Genomic DNA, 14205 nt, shown 5'->3' on the forward strand with positions numbered 1-14205 from the left:
GAATTAAAATATAACAAGTTTCGAACATAGATGAACAAAAATTGAAATAATAATACAAAAGACTAATAAACGATATAAAACAATAATACGTGAAATAATATGAAAACTAAAAAACATATAATATACAAAGCAATATGAAACTAGGAGCCAATATGATACAAAACAATTTAAAACATATGAGAAATTACATATGAATAACACATGCTAGAATTTGAAATAATTTACATGTATATAAAAAAACTACAACTATATAAATTATTATTAAAATAGACGTTATAAAAGAAGAAATTTGAATCAAATAACGTACAAAATATTTTAAAAATTGATACATCTATTTAAAGTTGACAATGTACATACAATAAAAAATAATTAAATATGTAAGGCTTTAAATAAAATATGTACTTAAAGAATGAATTATGTACATGATAGGTTTTTTTTAAATATATATATAAATAGATTTAAAAGAATTTATATATATATAATAACATGGGATTAGTAATATTCATAGAATACAACTATATTTTACATAGACTATATATATATTAATATAAGGATAATTTAAACTAATAATTATACAAAAAATTTAAAACGATGTGGTATAAAAGAGAATTTTAAAATAATAATTTTATAAAAAACAAAGTAAAATTATCAAAGTAATTCAAAATATATACAAACAATTAAAAAATGAATGTTAATTGAATTTTAAAAATAATGAATTATATAAATTAAAAAGACTCAATTAAAATAAAATTAAACTAAAAGAGATACTTAATAAATAAAATAAACCATTGAAATTGAAAAAAGGACTAAAGCGCAATGCGCGCGAATGCTCAGGGATCAAAACTGGAAATATTCTAGCTCCCAAAACACAGCGTTTAAACGCGGACCAAATTGAATATATGCGTGAATTACAGAGATTAATTAAAAACAGAGAAAAACAAATAAGGCCTAATTGAATGACCATGCAAAAGGGAGGGATCAATTGCCCAAATGTTCCCTTTAAGCAGAACACGCGGATCCTCCTGGGTAACCGGATCGGGTCGGATCGAGCATGGCCTATACAGTACCGTTTTAGAGCCATTGAAATAGGCTTAAAACGGCACCGTTTTTGCTCCTTTATAAAGGCTAAAATCAAGCCAAATTCGGTCGAACTAAACCCTATCCCCTTTTGACTCTCCTTCAACCGATCCCTAATCTCATTTTTAAACACCAGTCTACCATTATCAAAGCGACTTAAAGGATTCAGACCTTGAAAGATGCCATTCTCGGCCAGGAAATCCCTTCCACGCTCCAATTTCAACGAAGCAGATGAAATCTCTTAGCGTATTCATAAGGTAAAGCTCTTGTTTTCTCTTTGTTTTTCCAATACATATAAACTCTAATGAAAGACTAATAGAACCGAAAGAGAAAAGAAAAATTAAAGAATATTTGAATCAAAAATCACCTTTTCAATTTTGATTGCTTTCTTTTCAATATGCGTGTGTTTTTCAATACATTGTTGTACTTGGCTTTTTATAGCCAAAATGTAAAATCAAATACACGTTTCTTTTTTTGCTTTCTCCTTTGCTGTATTCTGTTGTGGTTTGTTAATTTGTTACAGGAAGAGCCAGCTAGAGGTGGTGGCTCACGTGGAGACCGATTCCATGCGAGGCTGCGGCGCAAACTAGTCCTTGGGTTTCAGCTCTTGAAACCGAAGTTTGGGTCATTTGGGTCCGTGATTTGGGCCATTGTAATAGGCTGTTAATTTTGTTAGGGATTTGGGTTTATTGTTGAGCTAATAAATGTAAATGGACTGGACTTTTAAATTTGGACCTTTTATTTGTTTTTTTATTTTTGTTTTTAAATTTTTTTGGGGGGTTTATTTCGGGCTGGGCAAATTGGGTTTACTACATGGTCATTTTTGACATTTTTACAAAATTACCCCTAAGTTTTACTTTTATTAAATTTAGTCCCTGAACCCATAACATGCAAAGTAACCATTTTGACCCAAAATTGAGCTTAGCCGAATGTTCATGGTATCCAAATCAGCCATTAATGCAAAAATTTCACATTAAAACCTTATACTTTTATTAATTTAACAAATTAGTCCCTAATAGAAAAATTCATCAAAATCACTTAACAAAATACTTATAAATATAAATCAAAATTCCAAATTCATCATCTAACATCAAAAATCACAAGATTCATCAATGGCAACATTCAAAATCTTTAACAGCTTCAAAATCAAAGGTACGGGCTAGCCAGACCTAATTATAACGATCTAAAAAATATAAAAATTTAAAGAAACGGGTGAAAAATGACTTACCATGCATAAATAAAACCATTGCCACACGTTGCTCATCTTTCATGGAGTCTTCTACTTTCAAATTCGGCAGAAACAAACAAATATAAAAGATGATATCTTTAATGTATTTTTTTATCATTTAATTTCCTAATTTACTTTATTAACCTTTATTATATTTAAAAATTACAACATTTCCAAACCACTATCATCGACTAACACATTAATGGTCTATTTACCATATAAGGACTTCCACTTTAAAGTTCTATAGCTATTTAATACCTTTAGGTTATAGAACACAACTTTTGCACTTTACGCGATTTAGTCCTTTTTGCTTAATTAACTATCGAAACGATAAAATTTTCCAACAAAACTTTAATACCACATTAATTATGCTCCATAAATTTTTATAAAAATATTTACGGCTCAGTTTGTAAAAAATGAGGTCCCAATACCTCAATTTCTAAAACCACTTGATCTTAGGGTCATACCACTTGAACTTAATAAATTGCTTATAAAATAAAAATCACAATATCAAAAACCTTTTAAAATCATAATTAACTCGTAAATATTAAATATAATTTTTACAAGCTTACTTGTCGAATTTGGTGGCCCGAAACCACTGTTTCAGACGCCATTGAAAAACGAGCTATTACACATGGCCTTAGTGAGTTACACAATCCAGCCACACGGTCGTGTGAAAGTTCACCAATTTTTACAATTTTGTTCAACACAACCACAGTTAGTTACATGCCCTGGCAGCATGGCCGTGTGACTTAATATTACACGATATCAATTTGTTACATGACTTGACAACGCGACCATGTCACTTAGCTTCATAAGGCCTCAGCCTGTTACATGGCCTGACCACACGGCTATGTGATCCCTATTTGCTAAAATTTTCATGCTTTTTGGATAATTTGTAGTTAAGTCCTTTAATGTACTTAGGTTGGTTTAAAGGCTTTTGTAAGTCGATTTGAGACCCGGGTTGAATATGAATGCTATGAAATATGTTTGAATGAGGTGTTTAAATGAAATCTTGTATGTTTAAGTGTATGTACAAATGTTAGATATGCTGATTTCTGTCATAGCATCCTGTAGCTTGAGTCTGACAACCGGACCGGGTTAAGGGTGTTACACTAATTGTATAATTTAACCTAAAATTTTCATTTGAAGTGATGATTTAACGTGCCATGTCAGCTTACCGTTACACCATTAATGACAATTAATGTCCAGTGACTAAAATGTTACAACATAATAACCTAAGTGACTAATATATAACCTGAGACAAATAAAAGTGACTATTTTAGTAGTTTACCCTTTAAAGAATAGTATAAATAATATTTTTTAATTTCTTTATGTAATACACAATATTTTTTAGAATATATCTATTTTTTATATCATCTAGGTACAACTCACACACCCACACTATTAAATAACCACAAAAATAATATGTAGGAATTGATCTCAGATCTTGATGATAGGGTAAACACCCTTAGCCAATGAGCCCAATGCTCAAGTTTTTTAAAGATCTCAGTTGTCTTTACCTCTTATAAAAAAAAACTATAATTTGATGCCTTAGTTTGTTGGTTAATGTAGAGGTTCTAAGTCTATGAGTAATTGGGTTCAAGTTTCACCATCCGTAATTGCGATGTGTGGGTTTACAATGCACATATGTCATGCATAGATTTTGTTCGATTCTTAGTCTACTATGCTTTGTATTGGTTAAACTTTACATTGTACTTGATTGGACATATATTTATATTTTTATTGTACTTATAATTGTATTGCATAAATTAAGGATAATTATTTTTCCACTCTAATAAAAAAAAATCACAAGTGAATTGAAGCGCTCTCATTTAGTATACTACAAAGTGAAATTTAAAAATTGCACAACAATGTAAGAATCATGACAATTGTTTTGTAAGGATATTTTAAATTTTAAAAAATATAATTTTAGAGCACATGCCACAATCAATGTACATATAAACATCCTTAATTTTGAATTTTTAATGAGATAGCAACATTCTATAATTTAACGCCCATTAAAACCTAATATTTTTTTTATAAAAAACCAATATTATTGTTTCATGATGAAAATACTATCAACTTACTGTTCTTTTTACTTTCCCTATAAATATTGTTAATATTGGTGTTTAACAAGAAAAATAAGGGAGGAGAAGGTGGCAGTTGTTTAGAGGCCAATTCACCTATCACAAGCAGAAAACCAAAGGGAGAGATTAAGGAGGGATGAGGGAATAATTTAGGAAGATCTAGAAATGATGAGTGTCGATTGCACAAAAAATAAATCATATGCCTAAAAATAGAATACAAAATTCATAATATAAGGAGTAAGATCAATCCCATAGAGAGTTTGGCAATGTTTGAATTTCTCACAACCAAGGCACTTCGTAGACAGTTTCGTGCCCACAATTCTTGCAGTCCTGCGTAAAATAAATAAAAGGGAATAAAGTAATATTAAATTAAATAAATAAAAGTAAAATTTAAAATAAAATAAAGTAAACTCAATTGATGAATGTTCTAGTTTCGGGTACAATGTAAGTCTCAATCCCATAATTGATCACAGACTATGGATGTCTTCTCGCTCATGGTAAACTAGTTATAGTGATCGAGGACACCTCAACCACCAATTCTTCCTTAACTGCAGGAACCGTTCAACGATTAACCCTTATTTAATAAATAACCCTAAAAGATGCTTGCACGATCCAATCCATTGGTAGCCTTGCGAACTAGAAGAACCCGATTTTAATTAACGATCTCAACCACGTGAATCATTTAAATTAGATCACTTAACCCCATGGTGTCACCCAACTACACTCCTAATCAAACCACGTCGACTTGTTCTTCAGTAAAATAATTCGATGACAAATTAATTGTATCAACTATGTATCGTTCCCATACCATACAAGAGATCTTTCATGAATTGACACTAAAAATAATACTATGAGATGATCTTATCTAACTATTAAATCGGAGAAAAAGTGAATACCCAAATGAAAATGGTTAAATATGGTTTCGAATCTACAACTCAAATATCAAGATTTGATCAACTTTGAGCTAAAATATAGTTTAGTTAATCGTAATAATTAACTAAACAAAAAGATAATAAAAATAAAAATGATAAAACAAAAGGGATAGAAACAAAGAGTGGCGTAAAAGCCAAATAAAAAAGAAAGAAAAGCTATTATCTTACCAAAGGCAAAAGAATAGTTGAAAATTAATATTTAGTATTCTATTTCTACTCAAATTCTTAAAGATAAAATTAAATATTTATCTAAATAAAATATAAGGGATAAAACTTAATCTTAATAAATATATTTATAAATAATATTCAAATAAAAATAATAAAAATAAAATAATCCTAATTTTTAAAAATCTTTGACGTCATATTATTACTCTAACGCCTAAATCTTTCATATGGCTCCATATTTCACTTGTTTTTTACATTTGTGAACTTTCATCGCATCTACATAAAAATAAACAATAAACACCAAAATTATTAGTATCGTGCCCAAAAGTATATCAAAATAAAGAAGATAAATATGCTCATTTGGCACAATATTAGAAGAGGAGGAAGTTGTGTGAGTCTGGGTTCTAAGGTAGAGTGCTTAAGGGAGAATAAGATCCCTTGTTCTTCATATGTTAGGGTATATATAGGGGAAGGTCCCCTTGCTTGGTAGTGACATGTCACTGACAATGCAGATGGTGGCATATTCGTTATATGTTAGTCGTCATCAAGCATAGTAATATGGGTCTTGCTTTGACATTCTCTTTGTTGAAGTAGTATGAGGTTGTTATGCATAAACAATCTTTCAGTGGTCCTTATGGACAATCTGTAGTGGGTGGCCAAAAATGGGTGGCCCTTCCTATGGGTTGAATGAGGTATGCATGTGGTTGGTCATAAATGACCTACCAGATCCATGACCAATCGGACAACCACCACTGATGGAATAAAAAAATCTTCTACGGATTTCTTTTTAGTTGCCTATTGTACTTCCATATGTCTTGTAACACCCAACTTAGGCAAGTCCTGAATTTGGTGAGCAAACCGAAAGTAATCAGAGTGGGATAGTGTTATCCGCCCAATTGATACTTTTAGCGTATAGATCGGGCGTATAGTAGACGTTAGAATATTGAAAGAATTGTTTTCAACATGTGTTAAGTCGTTAAGAGAAGGAGATTGGTAAAAGTATTGAGGATTTTTAGTAACTTGGGTTGTTATTAGGTATTGTGGGCCAAGTTTGTTTAGTTACGGTGCTAGTTACATTCTAACGAGGTGGTTTGAAGTGAAGGGATGAACTATAAATATAAAAATGTTGGATTTGCATGTACGTTTCTCTATAGCTGTAAACCATTTATAAAGGCAGTGGTGAAATTTGTGACACTTGTCAAGCTCCAATAAGGGCTTATATTAAATATATAGATATTAAGGTTAGAAAAATAGAAAGTTTTTCTTCTTCCATCTTCAATAAGTATTGTTATATGAATCTTAAAAAGCCTAAACTATTTCTTTCTCCTTCAAGCTGGAGTTGTAGATCTGGATCTTTACCAGTGATTACTCCCTGTCAAGGTAAATTTTATGGCTTTACATGTAATGTTACGAAAGATTAGGTCTGTGAGAATGTGTGAACAGTAAGAGGGAAAAGTAAGGCCTTATATGAGGCTTATCTGGGTTGTGATGTTGGTAAAGGTTATACGAATGAATTTTAATAGTGTATCTATATTTTATAAGTAGTAGCTGCTACAATTTCTTGTTGGATGTTGGATCTAGAGTTCAAGTTGTTACTCGTGAGTGTCAGGTGAGTCCTCACTCTAGCTCCTATTTGTGAACAATATAGGTAAGATGGAATGAATAATGATGGAGCTAGATTATTTTGTGGTTGAGCAAAACTTCAGGGAAATGATGTATGAACAAGGATATTATATTTAGAATTCATGACTTAACGGTGGAATGATGAGTGTGTAGGTAAAGACTGAATATAGAAAGATACGAACTTTCAAGCAAACCCTTAAGGCGAGCATCTACAATTCTCCTAGGTGAGTGCATTCTGAGTTATGATTTGGTAATCTGATTGAGGTATTTAGATGATTGTTTGTATGTTTGAAAAAAAAAGTTAAATGGGTCTGAATATATGGTAAATTATATATGAGTAATTGTTATGCTGAATTTCATACACGCGAGTGTGAAATGGATGGTATATAAGTATTGATGTCTGAGCATGGTTGTATCTAAATGTTTGGAATGTTTTTGTGTGTCTTAGATGTATGCTTTAATGTATGTTCTACTAAGATTCTATGTCTATCACCGCGACATTGTTTAAAGGGGTCCGTCGAGACTTTAAACATGAATTCTGAAAGGAAAAGTCCATGGCCGTGACAATCTCTAAAGAAAATTAAAGGAATGTTATTACCTAAAGGGGTTTTCTGCGTGTCCCATGTGATGATAGGCAAACCTCACATAAATGAGTTTTGGCAAATTTGTAAATGATGGGCAAACCTCACAAAAATGAGTTTTGGAAAATTTGTACCACCCCAGAATAGGACCTATGAGTTTTAGGGATATTTTAGAAATTTTAGCCTTAAAGTGTTCAGAATTTTGTGACATGATATATCGGTAATGTTTTCGATTATGGTTTTTTTTTAAAATTAAATCAATTTTTGAAAAAGTTTTTAGAAACCTATAATTTTATGAAAAGGATTGATTTGTAACAGGGTCAAAATTTAGAGCGTTTATGTTACAGATGGACCAATTTTTAAAATGCAACCTAAAAACCCCCACCTATAGTTTATTTTTCACGATAGCTTTTCCTCAATACATTGTTTTGCCGTCCTTTGTTCTCCCTTTCTCTCCCAATTGAGTTTTGATTGCAAAACTATATTACTTTGTTTCTCATCCTTCCCAAAACATTAAATCTTCATAAATCTTCAAGAAAACATCCTAAAAGTTCATAGATTTCATCATCTTCCCCACGTATGGATGTTCTCAGATTCGCGTCAAAAGTATATTTTTCTTCTATCAAAGGTAACCATTTGTCTATCCATTAGTTTTTAATGTTAATTAGTCTTTGAAATTGAATTTTTAGCTGTTAAATCGCATGTTTTAAAGTGCTTTTCAATTAGTTTTGATGAGATTAAAACTTTTCTAAACTTACTTTAAATTTTTGTTAAGAAGTTATGAGGATTTAATGAATTTTTGGAAAATTGTCATAAACATATCGAAAAAGTTAATACCATGAATTAAGTAGTTTAGCGTAGATTGAACGTTGAGAATTAGTTGTAGATGAATAATTAGATGAATAGAACTCGTTTTAGGAAAAATGTTAAATGTAGATTGAGATATTTGGATTTCAAGTTGGACATGTTAAAGGTTTCAGTTTCATGGGAACATAGCTTAGGCTTATGTTTTTGATTGCTTGTGGTAAGTCTTTAGCTGATTTTTGAATGTATTGTTGTGTGAATTGTTGTGTTGAAGTTTCAAATTTTCTAGGACCATTTATTAGCTAGGAAAGACTAGTTTGAGCTTTCAGCATTTCGGCGAAAACGTATTGGTAAGTGTTTGGAATAATTGCTTGTGGGCACGATTCAAATGCTAATTGGGAATTTAGAAGTAACCTAAACCCCTACTCTAAATTTCAAGTGTAAGCTTTCTCGTACTCTTAATTTAATATGTGCTTGTTGATTGTAAAATTGTGAACTGAGATGAGATGTTATATTATGTGACATGTGCTCATGATTACCTTTGAGAAACTATAAATGTAATCATGCTATACACACTAGATGACAGTGATAATGTTGTGCTATAATGTGATATTTGCAATGAATAAGTGCAGTGAACGATAAGTAAATGTGTGTTTAATAACATTTATTTGGCCTTGTGAACCTTGAGCCCTTTGGATATAGTTGACATGCTATAAGATTGTGAGTACTCACCTATAGGTATATGTGATTTGAGTGCTAAGGCCCTAGGGCATGTTTTGAGAGATAAGGGAATGTGAACTAAGCTCTATTCAACGAGACATGTTTGGTGTATTGGATAGTGTTAGCTTTATGCTTCACTTTTAGGACATAATTGACTCTATGAGTCTATGTGGTGTGCTGGAGATCCGTGTATCTAAGGAGTGGTGATAGTGCCCACTTTTATGCTTTCATAGCTCAAGTGCCAAATTATCTATAAATATGTTTGTATATATTAAGATGTATGCATGAAAGTGTATGCGATGACCTGGTAAATAAACTGTTAAACGTGCACGAGTAAGTGAAATATGATAATAAAGTTGAGACTATCCTAATTATGTTATGTATTTGTTCCAGTAATACTTGATAACATGTTTGCATTGTAGTTGTTCTAGGCATTCACTAAGCTTGTTAAGCTTACTCACTCTTTTTAAAACCATTGTAGGTTAGTTGTGTGCCAGTGTGGTTCCGAGGGGTGATCCAACCAAGTCCATTTTCGCTTTTTTGTAGGTGTTTATTATTTATTCACTTATGTTTTGGGAATAAGGAAATGTGGTAGAGTTTATGCTAGAATTTGATATGATAATTGGGATGTTTCCATGATTTAATTACTCTTAGGATTTTGAGTTTTGATTTGTATTTTGTTGATTACTTTTTAGACTTAATTATGATGTTTAAAGCTGTTATTATGGACGATTTAAAGTTTAGTTGATATAATAAAGCATGTATGTTGAATGGACTTGTGTTGGGATGGTAAGGCTTAAATGTGTTGTATTTTTTAGGTCTGAGGAAGAGGTATTGATATTCAGGTTGTAAAAACAATACCTCTGTGATTTTTAAATGTGTAGGGAGTCAGAATCGTAATTTGGTATCGATACCATACCATGAGTATTGATACTCAGTGCAGAATTACCGATACTTTTGGAAATGTAACGATATTTTTTGGTTTTTTTTTATTTTAGGTGAAAAACAATATGCTGATTTGATGTCGATTTTCCACACGGTATCAATACCCATGTTCCAGTATCGATACCTATGTACTGGTTTTGGAAATTTTGCTAAATGATTCCAATGCATGTTTGGTTTTTACTTAAGGTACATTTGAAGTATGCTTAGCATGTTTTAAATGATTACTAACATATAGAAGACTTGGAATTCAAATAAATACTAAAATATAATATGGTTGCTTACCAATGTATCGACTCTTGATGTGTATAATATGAGACGGTGGTATAACGTTCTGTTACTCGGGCTCAACAGTCGAGTTGTGCATAAGGTGTTACAAAATCCATATCATAAAAACACGATAGAAAAGAATAGCCTTTGTGGTGAATCGTAAAAAGAATAGCCTTTGTGGTGAATTGTAAAAAGGAAAGCCTTTATGGCAGATCATAAAAAGGAAAGCCTTTGCGGCATACACTGAATGGCTACCTTAGTGGTGTACCATGATAAGGCCTTTATGACATATTCTATTGAATTTCCCATGTAACAAGTTTTGTATGGCTCCCACACATTATTGGCGTAATGTAAGGACGAAATGTATCTATTGGTTATGAGGTAAGGCATTTCATGAGATTAAGACTCTGTCGAGAATAGTGAATTGAAGAGATATATAGAAGTAATGGGTTAGTATTGAAAATATATTCTAAATAAAGATATGAACTTTGTAAGTTCGGAGGAAGTATCCGTCGTCTATGCATGTGTGTCTTATTTAATTATGATGAGGTGATGGCTCAAAGCTTAAAGGACATAAGTGATGTATTGAAGACATTCTGTTAAAGAAAGGGGAACAGTTTCAGAGTAAGGTATAAGTATTGGACAAGAATCAAGGAATAGAACTTAAGGAAGTATTCACCAAAGACAAGGTTGAAGGTCAAGAATGACGATATCGTCTATATAAATTATCGGTTGCAATGTGCAAATTTTACTCAGGTAAATAACGTTTTCTCCACTAAGTTCTCATGAACTTATCTGTGTATGTTATGTTACAGGTATAATGATATGGGTCTAAGTCAAGAGGGACGACGCCAGGATTATGCCGTTAAATGGCATATCGAGTTATTATGCATACAAAGCAAGTTTGGCAATGAGTTCAAAGACTAAAATGCTACTTGGAAATCCACACTTGGGGGTATCTGTAATAAATTAGGGTTTCAATTTGGATATTATTATAATTTAATTACCTCGTGTTGTAGTTGTATTTACTCATGGTATTTACTTATGTGTTTTAGTTTGGAATTTCATAGTTAAGTTGTCATTATCTATAGATCGTAAAAGTAAATTAAACTTATATCTATATTTGTGTGATAATACCTAAAATCCGAATTTGATTAATCTGATCAAATTGAGGGTGTTACATGTCTAAATTGAGTAAGAGTATTACAAAAACTGTTGATTGTTGTTGATAATCAATAATGTAAACATATTATGCCCTACGTTTCCTTCCATTTTGGAAAATATTTTTATTTTTTTATACAAGAAAATATTTTTATTTTTTTATACAAGAAAATATTTTGATTTTAAAGTGTTATCAATTAAAAATATAATAAAAATTAATTTGTATCTTATGAGTTAATTACAATAAAATTGTAAAAAAAATTGAGTAAATGAAATAAATGGCATTGGTGAATGTGTACAGAATTTTTTTTGCTCCAATTATTCTTCAACTACATCATCTTTTATACATCTATCAAACAAACGTTACTAAGTCCACATTCAGTCCACATTCTTTTTCAAAGCTTTGAATTTTTTTTTTTGAGAGAAATGGGTAAGATATAGCATTCGATATCTAAATTTGATATATATTTATTAATTTGATATTTAATTTTTTTGTCATACTTAAATTTGATATTTTTGTACTAATTTGGTACTTGAACTTGACTCTTTTTTTTAATTTGATACCTAATTTTGTTTTGTTTGATTTGATACTTGAACTTGTCAGACGTTTTATAAATTACTTCAATATACTAACAATTTTATTTTTTTTATGAGGTAGTAAAAATAATTAATGTATGACCAACATTTGACAGATGATATGATATTTCTTTTGTATTTTATATGTTCAATTACTTTTAGTTTTATTTATTTATTTAATTATTCTATTAATTAAAAATAATTAATTTATTTTTAATTGGGTTTTTAAAACTCCTTTTTTAATATTTAATGTTAGTTTGATAAGCATAACTCAATACCTATTTTTTTAACATTAATCTCCTCTAATATTGACAATATTTTTTGTAGCATAACAAAAAAAAATTTAACACCATTAGTGTTTTGTGTAATTTGTACAGTATTTAATAAATTTAGGTACCAAATTAGGAAAACATGTCATTCTCAAGTATCAAATTGGGCCCAAAAAAATTTAGGTACCAAATTAAGAAAAATTGTCAAGTTTAGATACTAAATTGGGCAAAAAAAATTTAAGTACCAAATTAAAAAAAATGTTAAATTCAGTTATTAAATATTATAGTAAGTCATAAATATATGTGTAGAATAGGTAAAAGTAAGAAAGAAAAAAGACTTTTAACTTTATTAGAAGAATTCATGTATATCTCGACTTAATAGTAATGTTAAAATTTTGAGAATTTCAAGATTTCGTATTTAAGTTTTATTTTATGTAAAATATATATACTTTTTTTCATATTTTATTTTGATTTAAGTCTCATTACAAGTAGATACTATTTGTATATGTTTTAATTTTACTAGTTTAATTTTCAATTCAATTATTCTTTGTAATAATTAATTATGATTATATTTATTTGAGCTGTGTGTTATTTGTAAATATACTTTTTAAGTCTTAAAACAAAAATGGCATGAAATTAAATTATAAGTAAAAATATTAAATTTATTTTAAAGGGACCCATTTAATTCAAATTTTGAGCCCCCGCTCCCATAACGCTCCACCTCTATGTTTATGATAAAAATATATGAATTTAAAATATTAGTTAAAAAATTTGATACACTAATTATTAAAATTAATAAGATTGACTACTCAAATAAAATAATTCAAAGATTAAATATAACTAAAAAGAATATTATAGATGAGATTTACCTAAAAAATCAGACAATAACAAGTGATATATCTCCTTCACCTATAAATTTATGGGTTAGTATTTAATATATTGACAATGTATTTTTTATTTCACAAATAATTTAAAAAATTGTTATGTATATTTTTAAATATTTTATTATGTCTTTGTAGGATACTTATCAACCTTTTAACTCTACTTGTAAAATTTAAAAACTTCATTGATAATATACCCAATATGCATTCAATCCCATGATGTGCCTCTACCTCTACCCATGTACTTGTTATTTTTCTACTATCACCAACTCACCACCACCTTGGAGTTCATCTCTAGCACCCGGTTTCTCCACTGTTTTTTTCTTTTTCATACATACATACAGAACAATTGCATATAAGGTTTTATATGAATTTAAAATATCTTAAACATGATAATAACATAAAAAGTATATGAATACTAACACAAATATACAAATTATCGAGTTCTAATATGTAAGTATGTATATATTTTCTACTATCACCGACTCACTACCATCATGGCCTTCTTCTCTAGCACCCGATTTTCTCCTATTTTTCTTTCATACATACATATGTACATACAGAAGAATTACAAATAAAGTTTTAAATGAATTTAAAATATCCTAAATACGGTAATAACATAAAATATATGAATACAGCACAAATATATAAAATATCAGGTTCTAATATATACGTGTATATATATATAGATATTTGTTTGGATTTATAGCCCATTTGACATTTTGATATTGGCATTTTGTATGTAATTAATTATCATGTAAATGTGCATTCGTGAGTGCATAGTATTTATGATGTTAATAATTGTGAAGAGGATAGGGGTGGTGGTGATGGCCCTTGGCATGTGTGATCCATAACATGAGACAATACATCATATGGATCAGCCATA

The 14205-nt window shown here is 29.9% G+C and overlaps 1 long non-coding RNA gene across 1 annotated transcript; it reads left to right on the forward strand.

The window, feature by feature from the left end:
• The first annotated feature begins 734 nt into the window (after positions 1–734).
• On the forward strand, positions 735–1830 carry LOC107952558 (uncharacterized). The gene is made up of 2 exons (XR_001698838.2): positions 735–1334; positions 1601–1830. It is a non-coding gene; the product is annotated as an uncharacterized lncRNA (long non-coding RNA).
• The last annotated feature ends 12375 nt before the right edge of the window (positions 1831–14205 follow it).

The sequence above is a fragment of the Gossypium hirsutum genome, chromosome A02 (assembly GCF_007990345.1).
Source record: "Gossypium hirsutum isolate 1008001.06 chromosome A02, Gossypium_hirsutum_v2.1, whole genome shotgun sequence".
NCBI classification, from domain to species: Eukaryota; Viridiplantae; Streptophyta; class Magnoliopsida; order Malvales; family Malvaceae; genus Gossypium; species Gossypium hirsutum.